The sequence below is a fragment of the Ambystoma mexicanum genome, chromosome 9 (genome assembly GCF_040938575.1).
Source record: "Ambystoma mexicanum isolate Mex_15411 chromosome 9, UKY_AmexF1_1, whole genome shotgun sequence".
In the NCBI taxonomy this organism is placed as follows: Eukaryota; Metazoa; Chordata; class Amphibia; order Caudata; family Ambystomatidae; genus Ambystoma; species Ambystoma mexicanum.
The window spans coordinates 84,656,934-84,676,084 of NC_090931.1; positions in this window are offsets into that span (position 1 = coordinate 84,656,934).

Consider the following 19,151-nt stretch of genomic DNA (forward strand, 5'->3'; position numbering starts at 1 on the left):
TTGAATTAATGCTAATACTGTACTATCATAGTGATTTGAGTTTGGGACAGTTTCTTATGATACTTTATCTATCCTAGGCGTACTTCTGATACAATACCCACGCCCTTTCCAGTGATCCATCTCTCTGCCTGTTTCATCAGTCAGAGAGTTGTATCATTTGGAAGGTCTAATTTGACCTACCTACAATCAAGTTGTGTGAAAAAGGATCTGGAAGAGCCCTACCAAGTGTATCCTTTTTTGGTTACCGTATCCTTTTCAATTGATACATTGGTGATTTTTGACAGAATCAGAAGCCATGGAGGGTACGGATCCTTTAACTGTTTTGACTCAGTTAATCACTGACTTGAGAAATGAAATGATTACGGCACAGGACATGCTATGGCATCGAATGGATGTTATGCAAGATGCCATGCATGCCACTCCTCAGGGAGCACAGGTTCCAGTAGCCACTGCATCTGGATCTGGGACTACGACACAATCATTATCACAGGAAACTCTTAAAGTGGTTATGCCAACACAGTTTCCCTTGGCTCCCCCGGAAAGGTTCACAGGTGATCCTAAAACCTATAGAACTTTTGTTAATCAGTGCCGACTTCATTTCCTTTGCCGGCCTAATTCATTTCCCGATCTAACTACTAAAGCAGCATTCGTGCTTTCCCATTTGGGGGGGTACAGCGGCTGCTTGGGCTAACCCTTTATTGGAATCAAATAGCCCCTTGTTGTACGATTGCGATGATCTTCTGGCTGCTATGAGCAAAGTCTTTGATATGCGCTACGCTACTCAAGCCACAGATCTGGAGTTGCTGAATCTACAACAAGGCACTCAACCTCTGTTGGCTTACATCGCCCGATTCAATCAATTAACAGCCGAAACCCAATGGCCTGAAGACAAGAACACGGCTGTTTTCTACAAGGGTCTCTCAGAAGAACTCAATGATGCCTTGTCCACGGTCCCAGTGGTTCCTACAGTTTTCTCAGAATTTCTTGATTTTATTTTACAAATTGATGCCCGAAGAAATGCTCGCAAAGGAGAGAGAAAACCTTTCCTGCATGCACCGGTTCGTTCTGAGACACCGGCAGCTTTTCCGAATGATCCTGAACCAATGCAAATTGGTGCGGTGAGAGGCCGGTTGTCTAGAGCAGAAAGAGAGAACCAAAGAAAAAATAATGTATGTATGTATTGCGGTTCATCTGAGCATTTACTGGTGGCATGTCCTAAAAAACCAGTTAAGCCTTCGGGAAACGCCAAAACTCGACAGTAGCAGGAGTCCCTGTGTCGAGTGTTACATCGGACTCTATTACATTTCCAGCGCACGCACCTGTAGCTGTTGAGATGACTTTACATTTTGATGATCAAGAATTGGTTTCCAAGGCTATGGTTGATTCTGGAGCCACTAATAATTACATCGATATCACATATGCCAAGAAATGTTCTATACCCCTTGTAGGCAAGAACAAACCTGAAACTGTTAATACTGTGGATGGATCGGTCTTGATTTCCGGTATGGTAACTCAGGAGACTGTACCTATTCAAATGACTTTATTAAATGGTCATTCGGAGGAAATAGTCTTCGATGTCATTGCGGCTCCTCAGTACAAAATATTACTTGGACTTACTTGGTTGACTCTTCATAATCCCGCCATTGACTGGGTTACGGGATTGATCCAATATTCTTCCGTTTTTTGCAATGAACATTGCTTTACCAGTCAGGTGGTGTCAAATAAATCACATATTTTGGCCTCTATGGAGGGAATTTCCACTATTAGTGTGGTCCATCAGAGCGGTACACATATACCAAGTGAATATACAGATTTTGCTGATGTGTTTGACAAAGGACAGGCAGAACAGTTGCCTCCACATAGGCAGTATGATTGTCCAATTGAACTAATTCCTGGAGCTAAAATCCCTACTGGTCGAGTCTATTCTTTAACTCCCAAAGAAGATGTTGTCTTGAAAGAATACATCGATAAAGCTCTTGATATGGGATTTATACGGCCATCTCTATCGCCGGCTGCCTCCCCTTTATTCTTTGTTCCGAAGAAAGAAGGAGATCTAAGGCCTTGCATTGATTACAGGGCTCTTAACGACATCACCATAAAGAATCAGTACCCTTTACCACTGATAAATGTTCTGTTAGATCAATTAGGAACTTCCAAGCACTTCTCTAAATTGAACTTGCGCGGTGCTTACAATCTGGATCGCATTCGCAAAGGAGGCGAATGGAAGACCGCTTTTAAGACGCGGTACGGCCTTTATGAATATTTAGTGATGCCTTTGGTCTTTGTAACGCTCCCGCCACATTTCAGTTCTTCATGAACGATATCTTCAGAGAGATGGTGGACCAATTTGTGGTGATTTACTTGGATGACATTTTGATTTATTTATCGTCTTTCCAGAACATGTTAAACACGTGTTAGCTGTCTTACAAAGACTGCGAGAGAACAAGCTTTTTGTTAAAGCCGAGAAATGTGTCTTTCATACACAAGAAGTGGAATTTCTGGGTTACGACATTACCAATCAAGGTGTTCGAATGAGTCATTCCAAAGTGAAGGCCATATTGAATTGGCCCGTTCCACACAATGTCAAGTCATTACAATCATTCCTAGGTTTTGTGAATTTTTATCGCAGATTTATTCGTTCTTTCTCCAAAACAGTGGCCCCATTGACCGCTTTAACTAGTTCCAAAGTTCCATTCTGTTGGAACCAGAATGCCCAAGCATCTTTTGAGATGTTAAAGGAAGCATTTACCACTGCACCTGTACTTCAAAATCCTGGTCCGGATTGTCAGTTTGTCGTTGAAGCAGAAGCTTCCAGTGTCGCTACAGGAGCTGTACTTTCGCAAGTTTGTGCAGAAACCAAGGAGGAGCATCCAGTTGCTTTCTTCTCACGTAAGCTTACCTCATACGAACAGAACTATACTGTCACTGAGCGTGAATTACTTGCAATCAAGGACGCTTTCCGAGAATGGCGACATCATCTTCTTGGGGCCAAACATCAGGTGCTGGTGTACTCGGATCATAGAAATCTTCAGGCATTCAAAACTATGAAATGTCTTAGAGCTAGACAGGCCAGATGGCATGTCTTTTTTGCTCAATACGATTTCCGAATTACATATCGTCCTGCCAGACAACATGTCAAGTCGGATGCTTTGTCTCGCATTGATGAAGAGGTGAAGGAAGAACCATCGGTGAAAAATAAGTTGTTGGCAGATCACGTGATATGTAGTTGTTCTGCACAACCTTCCCTAAAAAATGAGTTACAGGAGTGGGTGAAACTAAATCCACAATTGATTCAGGAATTGAATCTTGATATATACAATGGTTTGCCTTTCAAACAAGGAATACACTATCTACCAACTGGTACCACTCGGAACAAGGCCCTCAGTTGGGGTCATGATTTTTTGATTGCAGCCCATCCTGGACAGAAGAAGACCCTAGAGTTGCTGAAAAGATGGTGTTGGTGGCCGTCTATAACACAAGATGTTATAAATTATGTTTCAACATGTTCTGTATGCAGTCAATGCAAGAACACTCCTGGGAAACCAGTGGGTTTACTCCAGTCCCTACCTGTTCCTAAAAAAACAAGGGACATGATATCAATGGATTTTGTGGTAGACCTTCCAAGAAATAAAGGCTACAATACCATATGGGTTGTGGTGGACTACTTTACAAAACTGGCGCTTTTTATCCCCTGTATTGGTTTACCAACAGCTGCTGGTCTGGCTGATTTATTCATCCGGCATATATTCCGTTTTTTTGGCCTACCTTCAGTGATAATCACTGACAGGGGCTCGCATTTGCGTCACGTTTTTGGAGAGCACTAAATTCGGCATTACTAATTGATGACAGGTTTTCTAGTGCTTATCACCCTCAAACGGATGGACAGACTGAGAGAGTCAATAGCACTATGGAACAATATCTGCGTGTAAAGACCGGTAGGGGGTGTCTGTACTTCCGCTCTCTATATGGTAGAGCAGAGGCACAGAAGACCCCAGCCAAGATTCTCTATTACGGTAGCAATGGACGAGCAATCAAGGCCTAGCTTCTCCGGAGGTGATGCAGGCTGGTTCTTAAGTACAGTGTAGTCCCCAAGCCCCCACAAAGGAATGTCCACACACTGTATTACTGAAAACACAGCTTTATATAATTAATATTCAAGGGTTATGTACACGTACAACAATAACGCACTTTGTGCTCAGGAAAATCAACAATGGTAAATATCTACAATTCTAAACTGGTACCACTAATACTGTCAGAATGTCACTCCGATCAATAGCAATGAAACCAGCAATCGAGAGAGGAGGGAAAGCAGATAGTTGAAACAATAGGCAGACTACTGGCCCCTACCACTGGACACAGTTCTGTGTGGAGATCCCCCACCTGGGCAACCTGTAAAATAAAGATATATAACACAAGCCCAGTCCATATATTGTGCAATAGTCTTATTCTCTCCTATAATGTTTTTACCCCCCAAATGTACCTGGTGGAGTCGAGTTCTTCGAAGAAGCATCGACAGATCCTTCTTGAATGACCCCCTTTAAAGCAGGAGTCACGGATCGTCAAGAGGCGTCGAGAAGCATCGAGGAACTCGGTGTTCGGCGTCGGGGAATCGACGGCCCTTCTTGAGTGCCTTCCCTTTAAAGCGGGAGACACGGGTCGTCGAACGTCCGACTGTGAACGAGGTAGAACAGTGTTGATGAGGCGACAGGCTTCGATCCGAACGGTGCTCGTCGGCGTCGGGACGTCGGCGTCCTGCGAGGAAGAGGCGTGCGGGGCACCTCGGCGACACCAGTTCTGGACCGCAAAGATTGTGAATGACGGTGGCCCAACAAGGGTGTCGAGTCGCTCGAGTCTTTGGGGTCGTGAGGTGGCGGGAAACACACCAGCGGATTCTCCTCGGCGCGTTGGTCGTCCTCGACTTTCTCCTGCAGGATAAATCGGTCGACGGTGCGGACGAGGGAGTCCTTCGATTCGAATGTTCTTAGGCAAAGGAGCGGGCGGCTCCAGTCGTCGGTGGCACGGCGTCAAGCGGTTCCCTCTTCTGGGACAACATGGCTTCGACGGGCCTCCAGCTGTTACACGAACCTGTGAACCCTGGTCGACGGCAATGGACTTCGACAGCGTCGAGGTCCGGGTGCTTTACTTCGTTCTCCTCGGCGGTCCCTTTCTACGGTCGGCAGCCTTTCGATGGTCTGGCGTCCAGGGAGCTTCGGCGAAGATTCAGCGGTGCTCGATGTTCCCTCGGAGCACAGGAAGAGGGCGCCTAGCCAGGTCCTCTCTCGGGTCAGTCCTCGACGAGCACGGCAGCCTTCAGATCGGGTCGAAGTACAAGCAACAGCAAGTCTTCTTCTTCCAGCTGGGTGTCGAGGGTCAGCAGTTCCAGTTACTCTTAAAGTGGAGACTCAGCTTCTGAACGCTTCTGAACAATTTCCAGTGGTGAGAGGTCCCCAGATATACTATTCTGTCTCTCATCCACACTGCTGGCACACACTCAGCAGCCAATCACACAGAAGGGCATTCATGCAGTCAGTCAGCCAATCAGGCACGCAGGGCATTCAGGCCACTCTTCTCCCGCTCAGACACTCACAACAAGGAATGTGGATTGGGGCAAGTACCCAGCCATTCAACACTACACACTGCATTCAGGCCAGTTTCGGGCAGGGCTGTCTCAGTCTTTGTCCCTCATGACAGAAACCAGACAGCCACAACAAGGAGTGTATATTGGTCACACTCTCCATTCACCCAGGTCCCACCCACAGGAGGTACCCACAAAATGCAGTCACTGGGAAGGCTCCAGTCAGTCTAGCTGGGCCTTCTCAACAACACCATAGATGGATCTTCCACCCAACAGCCAGTCAGGGGGAAGGGACAGAGTCAGAGCTTCCCAGGACTTTGGGAAAACAAGGTATCAGGCAATAGAAAGCAAGAGGGCACAGGGGCCATCTTGTTTCCTATCAGGAATCAACTGATCCCAATGTCAGGGCCTGGGTATCCCAAAATGGAGGACACCCATAGCACCTGTTAAATTCAGCATGGAGCTGCCACCAGCCCATACCCTGCTCTGTGGGCCACCCGCAGGTGCCCAAAAACATACACTAGGGGCAGAGGGTTGTACCCCTACCCATGGGTGCCATAAGGGTATCCCATGGGTCTGTACACCAAACCAAACAGAGAGAGCTGCACCGCCAGGAGTCCCACAGGGACTTCTGCACGGAAAACACGACAGAACACACGATAAAAAACAGTAAAGGACATAATACGGAGGCCCTGTCCCTCCAATGCATTTCCAGCATCACACTGCGATGTTTGTGCCTGCAGTTTCAGTCAGATTGGCTCAATGTCCTGCCAGCAGCAGAGTTTGACTATAATAATTCCTACCATAGTGCCATAGGTACTTTGCCTTTCTATGCTCTGTATGGGCAACACCCCTGAACCATTCCTTTGGATTCCAGTTTGTCTTTGGATACTCCTGCAGCAAGACGTACTATTAGAGATCTAAAGAGTCTACAGACGAAAGTTAAGCAGCAATTGGAGCAAGCTAAAAAACGAGATAAGACCTACGCCGATGCTCATAGAATCCCTGCACCTGTCTACAAAGCAGGTATGAAGGTATGGCTGTCCACTAAAAACTTGAGGATACCCGGTAAAAAGAAATTGTTGCCTTAATACATCGGGCCATATGAAGTGCTCCACGTTATAAATCCGGCTGCTGTCCGTCTGGCATTGCCACAACGGTGGCGAGTGCATCCTGTATTCCACGTGTCACTCATCAAACCGTGCTCTGATGCTACTAGATTGCCTATACGGCCTGTTGCTATTTCTATGAAAGGGTCAGACGAATATGAAGTACAGGACATACTGGACATGAGGCTACGGTCTGGGAAGCCGTATTATCTGGTGGATTGGAAAGGTTATGGTCCCGAGGATAGATCCTGGGAACCTCTGTCTAACATTCATGTTCCTGCTTTATTAAGGCGATTCCACTCGAAAAGGGGAGAGGTTGCTCCTTTGGGGGGTGGCACTGTCATGCCTGCTGGACATGTCTCTGGTCCGGGAACAACCTCTCCATACAAAATGAGTTACGCCCATAGAACCGCTAGACCATTCTATTCGAAATGGAGGTTGTTCGATGCATTGCCCGGAAAACGACGTCTGCATTTTTCACCTCGTCAAATTCACGTGACTTAGTTCTGTCACATGTATCACGGCAGTACGTACATAAGCAGCGTGGAAACGTCGATCGCTGCTTCTGATTAATTCATTTTTGGCGTTTTGTAGCTGAACTCCGGACCTGCGTCCTCGCATTCCCTTCAGCTACTTCTTTGGCCTTTTGGAGCGTGTTTTCCTCCACACGCTAATTCCTGGAGCCATGTGTCCTGTTCGCGTGTCAAATCTCCACGTGGACGCTGTCTGCAAGCATGGCTGTCCTGAGCTGCGTGCATCCTGTTCGCGTGCCAAATCTCCACGCGGACGCTGTCTCCAAGCGCGGCTGTCCTGGGCTGCGTGTATCCTGTTTGCATACCAAATCTCCACGCGGATGCTGTCTGCAAGCGCGGCTGTCCTGAGCTGCGTGTATCCTGTTCGCGTGCCAAATCTCCACGCGGACGCTGTCTGCAAGCGCGGCTGTCCTGAGCTGCATGCATCCTGTTCGTGTGCCAAATCTCCACACGGGGACGCTGTTTTCAAGCCCGGCTGTCCTGGGCTGCGTGTATCCTGTTCGCTTGCTAAATCTCCACGCGGAAAAGCTGTCTCCAAGTGCGGCTGTCCTCGCTGCTTGTACGCTGTCGCGTGCAATCCTGCATGTGGTTTTCCGAACTACTTTGAACCTTTGGTACCTGTGACAGTTAACAGGTGAACTTCTAATTTTTGTTCTTCGTGGGAAAGGAAGTATTTCATGAACTATTGGAAGGTGATTGTGCACAGTACTTTGGACGCTTTGTGGTGCACCACCCGGTATCTAGGGTGAGCCTCGTGCCGTTCGGGATAATAAGTCTCCCTTACTAATCTTCCCCTCCTTTGTCGTTGGTTCAACTCCTGGTTTTCTTCAAGAGACTTTTGTTGAATACTTCAGTTTTTGCCATAAGGTCAGTGTTTTCAATTAATGCTAATACTGTACTATCATAGTGATTTGAGTTTGGGACAGTTTCTTATGATACTTTATCTATCCTAGGCGTACTTCCGATACAATACCCACGCCCTTTCCAGTGATCCATCTCTCTGCCTGTTTCATCAGTCAGAGAGTTGCATCATTTGGAAGGTCTAATTTGACCTACATCCAATCAAGTCGTGTGAAAAAGGATCCGGAAGAGCCCTACCAATTGTATCCTTTTTTGGTTACCGTATCCTTTTCAATTGATACATTGGTGATTCTTGACAAAACAAAAGTGACAGCGTCTCTGATATATGGCATGGATGCCTCTTTGTCAATGCCAGAAACAATCTGGTTAAAACTGGAGGGGTTTTTCTGGCGCTCAATATTGAGAATTCCAAAGTCAACAGCCGTCTCTGCGATAAAACGTGAACTGGAGCTACTCTCTCTAGAGGCATCTCTAAATAACAGCAGAATGCAACTGTTCAGGAAACTTTTGCTTACAGATAGTCCGACTCTTTACCATAAGATCAAAGAGGAAGCCATAAAAGGGACCTGCCCTCAACTACCTGCCAGAAATCGAGCCCTGTTGGTTTCAATAGCGTGCACAGAAGAAGAGCTGATGGCTAATCCTTTGAGGATTAAGGCAAAGATGGAGGATTTAGATTGGATCAAAACCCTCGATCAGGCGGCCTCAAATAAACTTCTGGCGCATCTTCCTCGCAAAAGAAAAGAAGTTGCGGAATATGTAAAAAAAAATCCCGAATAAGACCCTGAAAAGCACCTTCCTCAGGGCACGTCTCAATCTTTTACCCACAGGGGAAATTTTTAAAATTCGGTCCCAAGTGGCAACAAACATATGCAGACCATGCCCAGACAGCAAACAACCGGAAACTATACACCACCTAATGATGGAATGGCCAGCAACGTTCATTCTCAGACAGTCTTATCTGTCGCCACTGTTCCTGGACAGTGATTTTCGGGAGAAGGACCTCTGGTGGACCCGCCTTTTGTCAGGCGATAACATCAAATGGACAATCGCAGCAGCCAAAATTATAAAATTGGCTATGGACAAAATCGCAGATCTAGAAACAAGTGACGACAAGTAACATCTAAATCAAAAACAGAGAACTTTCTGCGGAAATCTTAAAACTTAATTTCGCCTTTTTCCTCACATTCAATGTCTTGTAAAAGCCTTAATTGGCTCTAAAACAAGTAGATTAAAAAAAAAATAATAATAAAATATGGCAGAAAATAAACATATTAAAAGAACTTCCAGTGTCCCACATATCAATCTGTGTGCCACTCCTCTTAATTTTATGATCCTAGAGGGAACCATGGAATTAATAAGCCCAATTGAATAGTCCTGTTCCAAGGGATACAGTAATCTACTAGCTTCCCTATAACTCTCAGGTATATAGCACCCATCACACTACTTAGCTTGCAGCAAACTCTTCTTCCCCAGACTATGTGAGCATGAACGCTGACTCAACAATTCTGAGGGCTCCAGCTCCTCTATGTGTTTACTTCGGTACACTCTGTGGGTATATGAGATATCTGGTGTGCACAAGATTGCATATTAAGCCTTGCAACCAGTTACCTCTGTTCAATCAAGGGTCCCACTTCTAACTCCCCACCCCTTCTGATTGCCTCATAGCAGACTGTCGTTTCAGCATCCGCCCATTTTAGGAGGTCCGTCCACCACGCCTCTATTCTGGGGCGTTGGGCGGCCTTCCAGCACATTGTGATTCTACGCTTAGCAAGAATGTAGGCCAGGTCCTTCATTTTACTAACGTGCTCCAGGTTAAGCGGTCTGGCGTACACCCCCAGCAAACATGCCCATACTGATTCCACCTCCAATGTGATCCCTTTCTCCGCCAGGCACAACTTGATCTCTATCCAGAATCTGCCCACCTCTGGGCAAGCCCAGAACAAATGTATTAGCCCCGCCTCCGCCTCTCCACATCGTGGACACTTTTGCGCCGCTGGGTTCCCAAACTGGACAATCCTACTGGGGGTCATATATGCCCTATGGGTGACATAGAGCTGTACCTGCTGAAGCCTTGCGTTGCGAGACACCTTCTTGTGGTACCTCTGCACTCTGTCCCATTGTCCATCTAGTAGGTTTTCTCCCACCTCATCCTCCCAATCCCGTCTCAGTTGCAACACCTCCTTACCCACCGTGGACATCAGTAACTCGTATATGCGGGACACTTCATGTCCTCCCTCCGAGATGTCATACATTGTCTCAATGGCCATATCTGGTTCCTCTGATAACTCTTCCACAGACCATCTGTCCAACACCAGTTTAATAATTCAAGTATGGGTAATGTGTTGGCCCGCATGCACTCCGGTGTCATCCATCAGCCTATTGAAATCTAGTGCCTCGCCCTCTTGCCATACATCCCAGAGAGTACCGTTGAGTGCCAGAATTTACGGACCGCCATTGTCAATTGCGGGTCCTCTCCGCATACCGCTACCAATGGCACCTGCGGGGAGCACGGAATCAGGATCCCCACCAGCTGCCACGTTTGTTCCAGATTTCCCAGCCCATTGTTAGGAGCCCTGCCCTTCCCTGCACCTTAGCTTTGGCAACCACACCACCTCCCTCAAAAAATAAGGGGCCGAGTCCTTATACAGCAACCTGGTCTCAGCGGACTCTTCCTCGGACAGCCATCTGGTCACGTACTGATGTTGTCCTGCCATATAAAACATCTCAAAGTCTGGTAAATTTATGCCCCCTTTGTCACTCGGGTTTTGTAGCTTCCATAAAGCCACCCTGTTTCTGGTATTGTGCCAGATGAAGCCCCTAAATAAACTATGGAGCATTCGAAAAAACCGTCTGGGGAGCATACATGGAATATTCACAAAGAAGTGCAACAGTCTCGGCAGGACCACCATCTTAAGCAGCGCCGCCCTACCCATCATGGCCAAGGGGATCCTAGACCAGAACCCCATACTGTTCTTAATACCTGCTACTGCCCGCTCCGTGTTGTGTTTGTGTTCGTCCTCCACTGAGTGGTATATATCAATGCCTAGATACCTAAAGGTCCTGGTCTGCCAGGGGATCGGCAAGACCGGCAAGTTCTCCACTGGGACCCTTCTATATCTTCCCAAAGGGAACAAGCTCGATTTCCTGGAGTTCACCGCTATGCCTGAGAGGGTGGCATAATGTTCCATCACCTCCAGGACAAATTGCAAGTTTTCCTCTGGGAAGCGCAGGTATTACAGGATGTCATCTGCATACAGCGAGGTGAGGTGCGTCCCTCCCTTTGTGGGATGCCAATCTCCCCAAACTGTTGTCTGAGACAGATTGCCAGCGGTTCAAGAGCAAGGATATACAACATGGGCAACCATGGACAACCCTGTCTCGTGCCCTCTGCTGAGCTGCCACTTGTCCGAGATCATGGCGCCGGTTTTAACCCTGGCGGTGGGGGAGCTATACATTATTTTAGCCCACTTCAAATAACCCGGCCCCATGCCGTACTCTCTCAGCACCGCCATCAGCCACGGCCATCTCACCGAATCAAAGGCCTTAATTGCATCCAATGAGGCTATCGCCATTTCGCCTGGGTCTTTCTCAGTTTGCTCGATTATGAAGTGGAGTCTCCTATGATTGTCCGTTATATTCCTTCCTGGTACGTACCCTGTTTGATCGGTATGGACCAGTTTCCCTATGACGCATTTAAGCCTGTTTCCGAACACGGCAGTGAGAATCTTACTATCCTGGTTAAGCATGGACAAGGGTCGGTAAGATCCGCAGTCCGAACCCGGTTTACCTGACTTCAGGAGTGGGATTATTACGCCTCCCTCAGGGACATCAGCAACTCCCCTTGTTCATATGCCTTATTTAACATGGCAAGCTGCGGGGAGAGCACCTCCTGCTTGTATGTTTTATACAATTCATCTGACCTGGGGCCCTACACGTGGGTAGGTGCTGTACCACCATCTCTAATTCTTCAAGCGTGATTGGGGCGTCTAAGTCCTCCCGCTCCTGATCACTAAGCTTGGGCAGTCCTATATCCTCCAGGGTTTCCCGGGTCTTTCTTCCCATCTCCTCCCACCGTGTCCTTGTATAAGCGCTTGTAGAATCTGATAAATGCCTAATTTACTCCTTCTTGGGCATCCCAGGTCTGGCCATCTTCATCCTTTATCTCCCTTATCAGTGGGTGCGGCGTTTCGTTCTTGTAAAGCCACACTAGCAACCTGCCCAGTTTATCACCTCCCACATGTTGCCTCTCAATGTACTTTTTGTAATTTAACTTACAGAGCCTGTCCCAGTGCCCACTGCTAGCCTGCTGGAGTAGGGCCACCCTTGCCGTATCTTCCTGCGAGGTGCCTCCATCCGTATTATCTCTTCAAGCTCCCTCTCTGTCTCCTGTAGCTCCCGCTCTATGCCCCCTTGGAGCCCTCTAGACTTAGATATGGCCACGCCCGCACTACTACTTTAAACGCCTCCCATAAGGTGTCCTCCGACTGCACACTGCCAGTGTTAATATCGAAATATTCAGTTATGGCCTCGCTTAGGTCCTCTCGAAATCCCGCAGTAGGGCCGTTAGTGCCTTCGCCGCAGGGGTTGGTCTCTCGAATTTCTTATCGGACCTGTCCATCTTGAGATCTATTGTACAGTTAAAGTCGCCTCCCCATATGGTAGCGCTACCCATTAGGGGGCTAATTTTGTCATATAGGGCCCTGTAATAGGCTGCTGTGTCCTGATTGGGAGCATATGTATTCACGATGTTGACCTCCTATTCTCCAACATCCCCCGCACCACTAGCATTCTCCCATCCGGGTCTGGCGTGGATTGGAGCAGCTGGAAAGGTACATGAGGCGCTACCCACGTGACCACTCCCCTTGCATATGCCGAGTATGTAGCTCCTGAGGTGGTTCCCCTCCACTTTCTCTTGACCACCTCTAATTTGTCCCTGGTAAAATTGGTCTCCTGTAGCAATGCTATATTGACTTTCAACCTTCTCAGATACATCATTACTTGGTTCCTTTTCAGGTAGCTGTTGAGACCTCTTACATTCCAGGTTACAATCTGGAGACTATCCATACGCGTGTGAAAAATGTACCGCCTCCCTCCCCCCCCCGGGTCACCGTTCCAGTCCCGGCCAGCATGAAATTGGGCTCGTTCCCCACCCTCCCCCACTTTGGGCTCTCCAACTAGCCCGCTCCCCACCCCCCACTCAACTGTTCCCCACTGCACACTTCCCCTTCCCTCCCGCCCCCCAACCCCGCCCAAACTAATGCCCAGCTCCATCCCTGGATCTCAGGCTCCCCCGCTTTTGGTCCCACCTCAAAATGCCGAGGTCAGGAACCCGGCAGGGTATGACCAATATTAGGTGACCTAACTAATATACTAACTATTGGGGTCAAGAGTGCTTCCCACTCGTCTCCTGATGATTACCGTGATACATTGTGCATTCCTCGTATTGCAATAAAGTACTTCGCCTCTGAGAGTCAACAAATCGCTACACTATATTATAATCAAGTCCCAGAGACACAATATGTACAGCACCTCGGTCCCATGATCGGGCCTCACTCATCCGTATCGGTCTTCTTGCGGCCGTCCGCGCCTCCGGGCAATTCTGGCCATCCAACCATTCCAACGCATCCTCCGGACTCTCGAAAAACAAAGCTTTGGTTTTGTGGAATACTTTCAGTTTAGCAGGGTACATCAACATGTATCGCAACCCAGTGGCTCGTAATCTCCTTTTCACCGTCCCATAGTTCAGCCTCTGCCTCTGCACTTGAAGCGTATAGTCAGGATATGCCGAGATGGTCACGGAGGCCCTTTGTATGGTGGCCCCCTTCCTGAAATATTCCATTATCTTCTCCCTGTCCTGATAGTTTAGAATCCTGGCGGTGATCGGCCTCAGGGGTTACAGGGGGGGGCTCCACCGCGAAGCCTTGCGTGAAGATCTCAGCCCCTATTTCCTGAAGCAACATGTTCTCAACATAGTCCGTCGGGTTAGGGCCATCTTCCCCCTCCGGAAGGCCCACTATGCGCACATTGTTCCTTCGAGCACTATCTTCGGCCTCCTTTGCTCTATTCTCCAGGTTGGTCACCTGCTGCCTCAGGACATGGATCTGCGAAGCGTGCGAGGTCCGGGCAGTCGTGTTAATGGTCAATTCTTTCTCTAGTTCATCTGTGCGTTCTGCCATTTTCCGCACGTCCAACCTGAGCAAGTTGACCTCCTCCTGCACTGTGCCAATTTTGAGCTCCAGTGCTGCCTTAAGCTCGGCAGTGGCTGCCTCTAGCTTTCTTTCCCACGATGCCTTAAGGTCTGCAATTGCCTCCAGGATCTGCTGGTCGACGCGTGTAGGAGTGCTGTCCACTGGTAGATTCTTGTCTTTAGGTCTTGCCCCCTCCGCCTGTTGCGGGGTCTTGGTAAAATCTTCCATTGTAGGCCGCTTCGCCTTGGATTTCAGCAGTTTAGACGACGTCCTGCCGTCCAGCATTCCCGTGGTCACAAGCGAGGCCTACTGACCCCTTGTTGCGGTGCCGTAGAACGAGTAGGCCCACAGTCTCGCAGTCTCACCGGCCAGCCAGCTATATGTTGGGGGCCCACTATTGACCCCTGTCTCCCTCCAGTTCCGGGTGGATGCCGCCACTGTGTGTGCAACCGCTGTTGGGGCCCCTCGGAAGTATCCTATGTCGACTACTTCTGGTCTACTCCCGTTTCCGATGACCGCCTGTATAAGCAGCGCAGCTTGGGCTCTTCACGATTATCCTCTACGCCGCCATCTCGGCCGACCCGGGACGCTGTCCCTCAGGATGCCCAGCGAGGCTTCTTCCTCAGTCCTTCCGTTTCTCTGTTCGGAGAGCCAGTGCGGCCGCCATCTTTGATTCCGGGCGCTGTCCTCGACCGCCAGCACAATTTTCCGCGGTAGCCGCACTAATACTTGGTGAATTTCAGGTGGAGTGGCGTCATTCGAAGCAACAAGCGTTCCCACCGACTCTGGTCTGTCTTCAGTGGCGAATGTTCTGGATTACTGTGCCGATGCACCCAAGGATCATTCCGGATCAGCAGGAGACGGTCTGAAGCGCGTCTTACACCATGGCCGCCTAGCCACGCCCCCCTGGAGGTGCAAGGGTTAAGGATGCATAAGAAATGGAAGAGAAGGTGATGTCAGTAGGTAATTGACTCTGAAAAACGGTTAATTTGCTACAAAGTGTCTGACTGATAAACAGCATCCTCCACTTCACACTCTGTCTCCCCCCATTTGGTTGCACTCAGATTCATTGCCTTGACTTTTCTCGCTTGAGTTGGCAAAAGTTGCATGTTCTGCTAAGATTATCCATTCTTCAGAAGAGTAGTCTGGCCAAAGTTTATCTTCCAACTGTTGCGGTTAAGTCATTTTCTCTTTTTCTTGGAGTGTTATAGTCCTGACATACCCCATTTACCTGATACTAATATTCATATCTTGTATTTATGTGAAAGCCTTGCTGTATTTGCTAAATCGTGCTGGAAATTCTACAGCCACATTGGCAAACCGTATTGAGGGCGGCTGGTATCATCTTCCTGTTCCTGGTTGCTGTGGAACTATTATGTCTGCTTAGAGATTACAATTACAAGGAACACAGTACTTGCCATCAATAGCTGTAGTATCAGCTGACAACTCATAAACCTTATGTCCCAATTTGGTACCCGTCGTCTCATCGAGTGACCTTTCGATGATTCAATTTTCTCAATCTAGATATGCCTAAAGAAAAAGAATTAACTGTACATCTTCATTCTCGACATGATGTGGTTGCAAAATGAAAACTGCTCTTTCCATGCCCATGTTTTAGTCCAAGAGTAGTGCATGTTGACTCATGGGGATGTGTTAAAGCTCATATATGTTCCTGCAGTCTTCATTTACGCTACATTGAATCAAGGTGAGCCAACAAATAAAGATCAATCATAGAAGCAGGGTTCAAATACCAAACTCTGCCAATGCCTTTTTGGAATTATCCTAGTAAGCTTTTTATATTATTCATTACAGAACAACAGAAATAAAATAAACATTGCAATTAAGAAGGTGACATGTTACATAGAAGCACAGCATACAATATCAAAGGACTGCATAATATATGCCACCATTTTGATTAAACCGTCTGCTGAATATACACTGTTACAAACATTAATTAATGTTACAATTTCTTCCTTTTTTTATTTACCTTGTTTAGTGAAGGAGCCAAGTACCCCCACCTCAACCACCTCGCCCATATTGCCTATATGTTAGGAACACGAGCTAAGCCAGTGAACATACCTCACCAAGGAGAATCCTGGAAGCAAGGTTCCCATTGAAAACCATACCTGCATACGAAACAGTATGATGGCCATTTGAATGAAATCCCAGAAGAAACAGGACAGCTGAATGGAAGAGATGAATGGTGACATCATTGTCACACATGAAAAGGGCTGCAAATAAACGCAAGCAGACAAAGCATTCTTGAGGCTAGCTTTATAGAGAAAAGATTGTGGCATGCGCTAGCGTATATTTATATAGGAGTGAGTAAAGAATGGAGGTTTCCACTACGTATTATAGCAGAGCTGGACTAAAAAAGGAAAGCCTCTTTTCCTGTGTGTCGCAGTTAAAAACAATTGAATGAATTAACACGAGTGAAACTCAGAAAGACAAGGCTGGATGAGCCCAAGTAGCCAAGGCCATATCAGGCTGGGGCGAGCAGACATTGGATACAAATCATGTGAAAGAACGAAACTCCTGTTCAGAAGGCATGGACAAAAACAAGGAAGACGTCAGAGGCAGAGCGTGCGTTCACTTCCCTGAATTCTCCACAGCAAAAGAACACTTCCAAGGACAAGTTCAAAGCCTTAATTGACCGCAGACCACTGAGGTGATGATAGATGATATGCTAATTGGTGGGAAGCTATGGTTAAAACTAGACTATGTTAGCACTTTAGACACCCAGCCGGCGTGCTAACATAGGTGGAAAAGTACTGACAGAGGTTAGAGTGCCAACCAATTGTATGGGGCCGTGTGATTAAGGGTCCTATAGTTTGTGTAACCAGTTGGATGTTGTGTATTTAGTGACGTTCAAAGTGACCAAAGAGGGGAGGGCTTAGTTTTCCCTGTGATGCTGGAAATGCATCGGAGGGACAGGGCCTCCGTTCCTTCTCCTTTACTGCTTTTTATCATGTGTTCTGTTGTGTTTTCCGCGCAGGAGTTCACGTGGGACTCCTGCGGTGCAGCTCTCTCTCTTTTGGTTAGGTGAACAGACCCATGGGATACCCTTATGGCACCCATGGGTAGGGGTAAAACCCTGTGCCCCTAGTGTATATTTTTGGGCACCTGTGTGTGACCCACAGAGCAGGGTATGGGCTGGTGGAAGCTCTGTGCTGAAATTACTGGTGCCCTGAGCATCCTCCATTTTGGGATGCCCAGGCCCTGTCATTGGAATCAGTAGATTCCTGATGGAGACAAAATGGCCCCCATGGCCTCTTGCCTTCCATCACCTGTTACCCTGATCTTCCTGAAGTCCCGGGAAGCCCTGCCTCTGTCCCTTCCCCCTGATTGGCTGTTGGGTGGAAGTTCCGTATATGGTAGTATGGGGAAGTGTCGACCAGACTGGCTGGAGCCTTCCCAACGACCGTATGTTGTGGGTACGCCTGTGGGTGGGACCTGGGTGAATGGAGTGTGTGACGAATATACATTCTATGTTGTGACTGTCTAGTAGCTGGTGTTTGACACAATGTTGAGACAGCCCTGCCCAAAATCAGTGTGAATGCAGTTTGGAGTGTTGAATGGCTTGGTACTTGTCCCAATACACATACTTTGTTGTGAGTGTCTGGAGAGAAGTAAATGGCCTGAATACCTTGCGTACCTGATTGGTTGCCTGCCTGCATGAATGCCCGTAGTCGTGATTGGATGCTTGAGTGCGACCCAGCGGAATGAATGGGAGATCAATAGTATATCTGGGGACCTCTCACCGCTAGGAATCGTGTTCAGAAGCTGAAGTCCACTACGACGAGTAACTGGAGTGAAGCTTAACCTTGAGCCCTGATGGATGAGAAGAATTGCTGTTGCTCTCCTTCGCAATCTGAAAGCTGCTGTGCTTCAAGAACTGACCCAGAGAGGACCTGGTAAGGTGCCCGCTTCCCGAGCTACGAGGGACCATAGAGCACAGCTGATCTTTGCCTAAGCTCCCTGGTAGACAAACCTTCGACAGGCTGCCGACCCGATACGGGGACTGCTGCGGAACTCCAAGGAGAAGCGCCTGGACTGTTGTCTGCCACTGTCGCGACCGCCGTCGCTGACCGGAGCCGCCGTGCTCCCGTTGCCTAAGAACTTCATTGATCCAAGGACGCTCTTGTCCACATCGTCGCCGCTGTATCCTGCTAGAGAAGGCCTGACCGTCGACGCGCCGAGGAGCATCCACTGGTGGGTTTCCCACCACCCATAGACCACAGAGACACTGACGACTCGACGCCCTTGCCAGGCCACAGTTCTTCAACTTTTTGCGGTCCAGAACTATTGACACTGAGGTGCCCCGCACCCCTCTTTGTCATGAACTACAGAACACGTCCCTTTTGGACTTGGTCCTTGTCACAATGGGGCGTGCACTCCATAATACTTCCAACATGGTCGTCCAGCGTAAAACCCCTTTCCCCTTTCTCGCTCCACGCGCTGGACGTAACATATTCTATTAATAGACCACGCCTTCCGTGGGTCCGCGCGTCTCAATGCTATTGCAAAGTAGCGATCCGACGTGTATCCCGTAGCTTGCGGTATTGTTTCCTTGTACCTGTCTATCTACCCATTCCTTGCCCCTTCCTTTCCTCCTATTTCCTGGACTCGTGTGAGTCGGAAGAGACCCGGGCAGCCTTGTTCAAAACCAGGTCCGTCCGCAAGAAGGCAGCGACCAAGGACTCCAGCAAAGAACGGACCCATGTGAGAGGGGGGAACTCCTTGACACTCTTCCTTGCAGGACGTTCACGCTTCCCCATCAACGAGCACTGCTGGAACGACGCGGCCACTTCACCGTCGTAGCTCGACCTGTTCTTCGTCAGACATTCAACGACCCGTGACTCCTGCCTGAAAGGGAGGACAC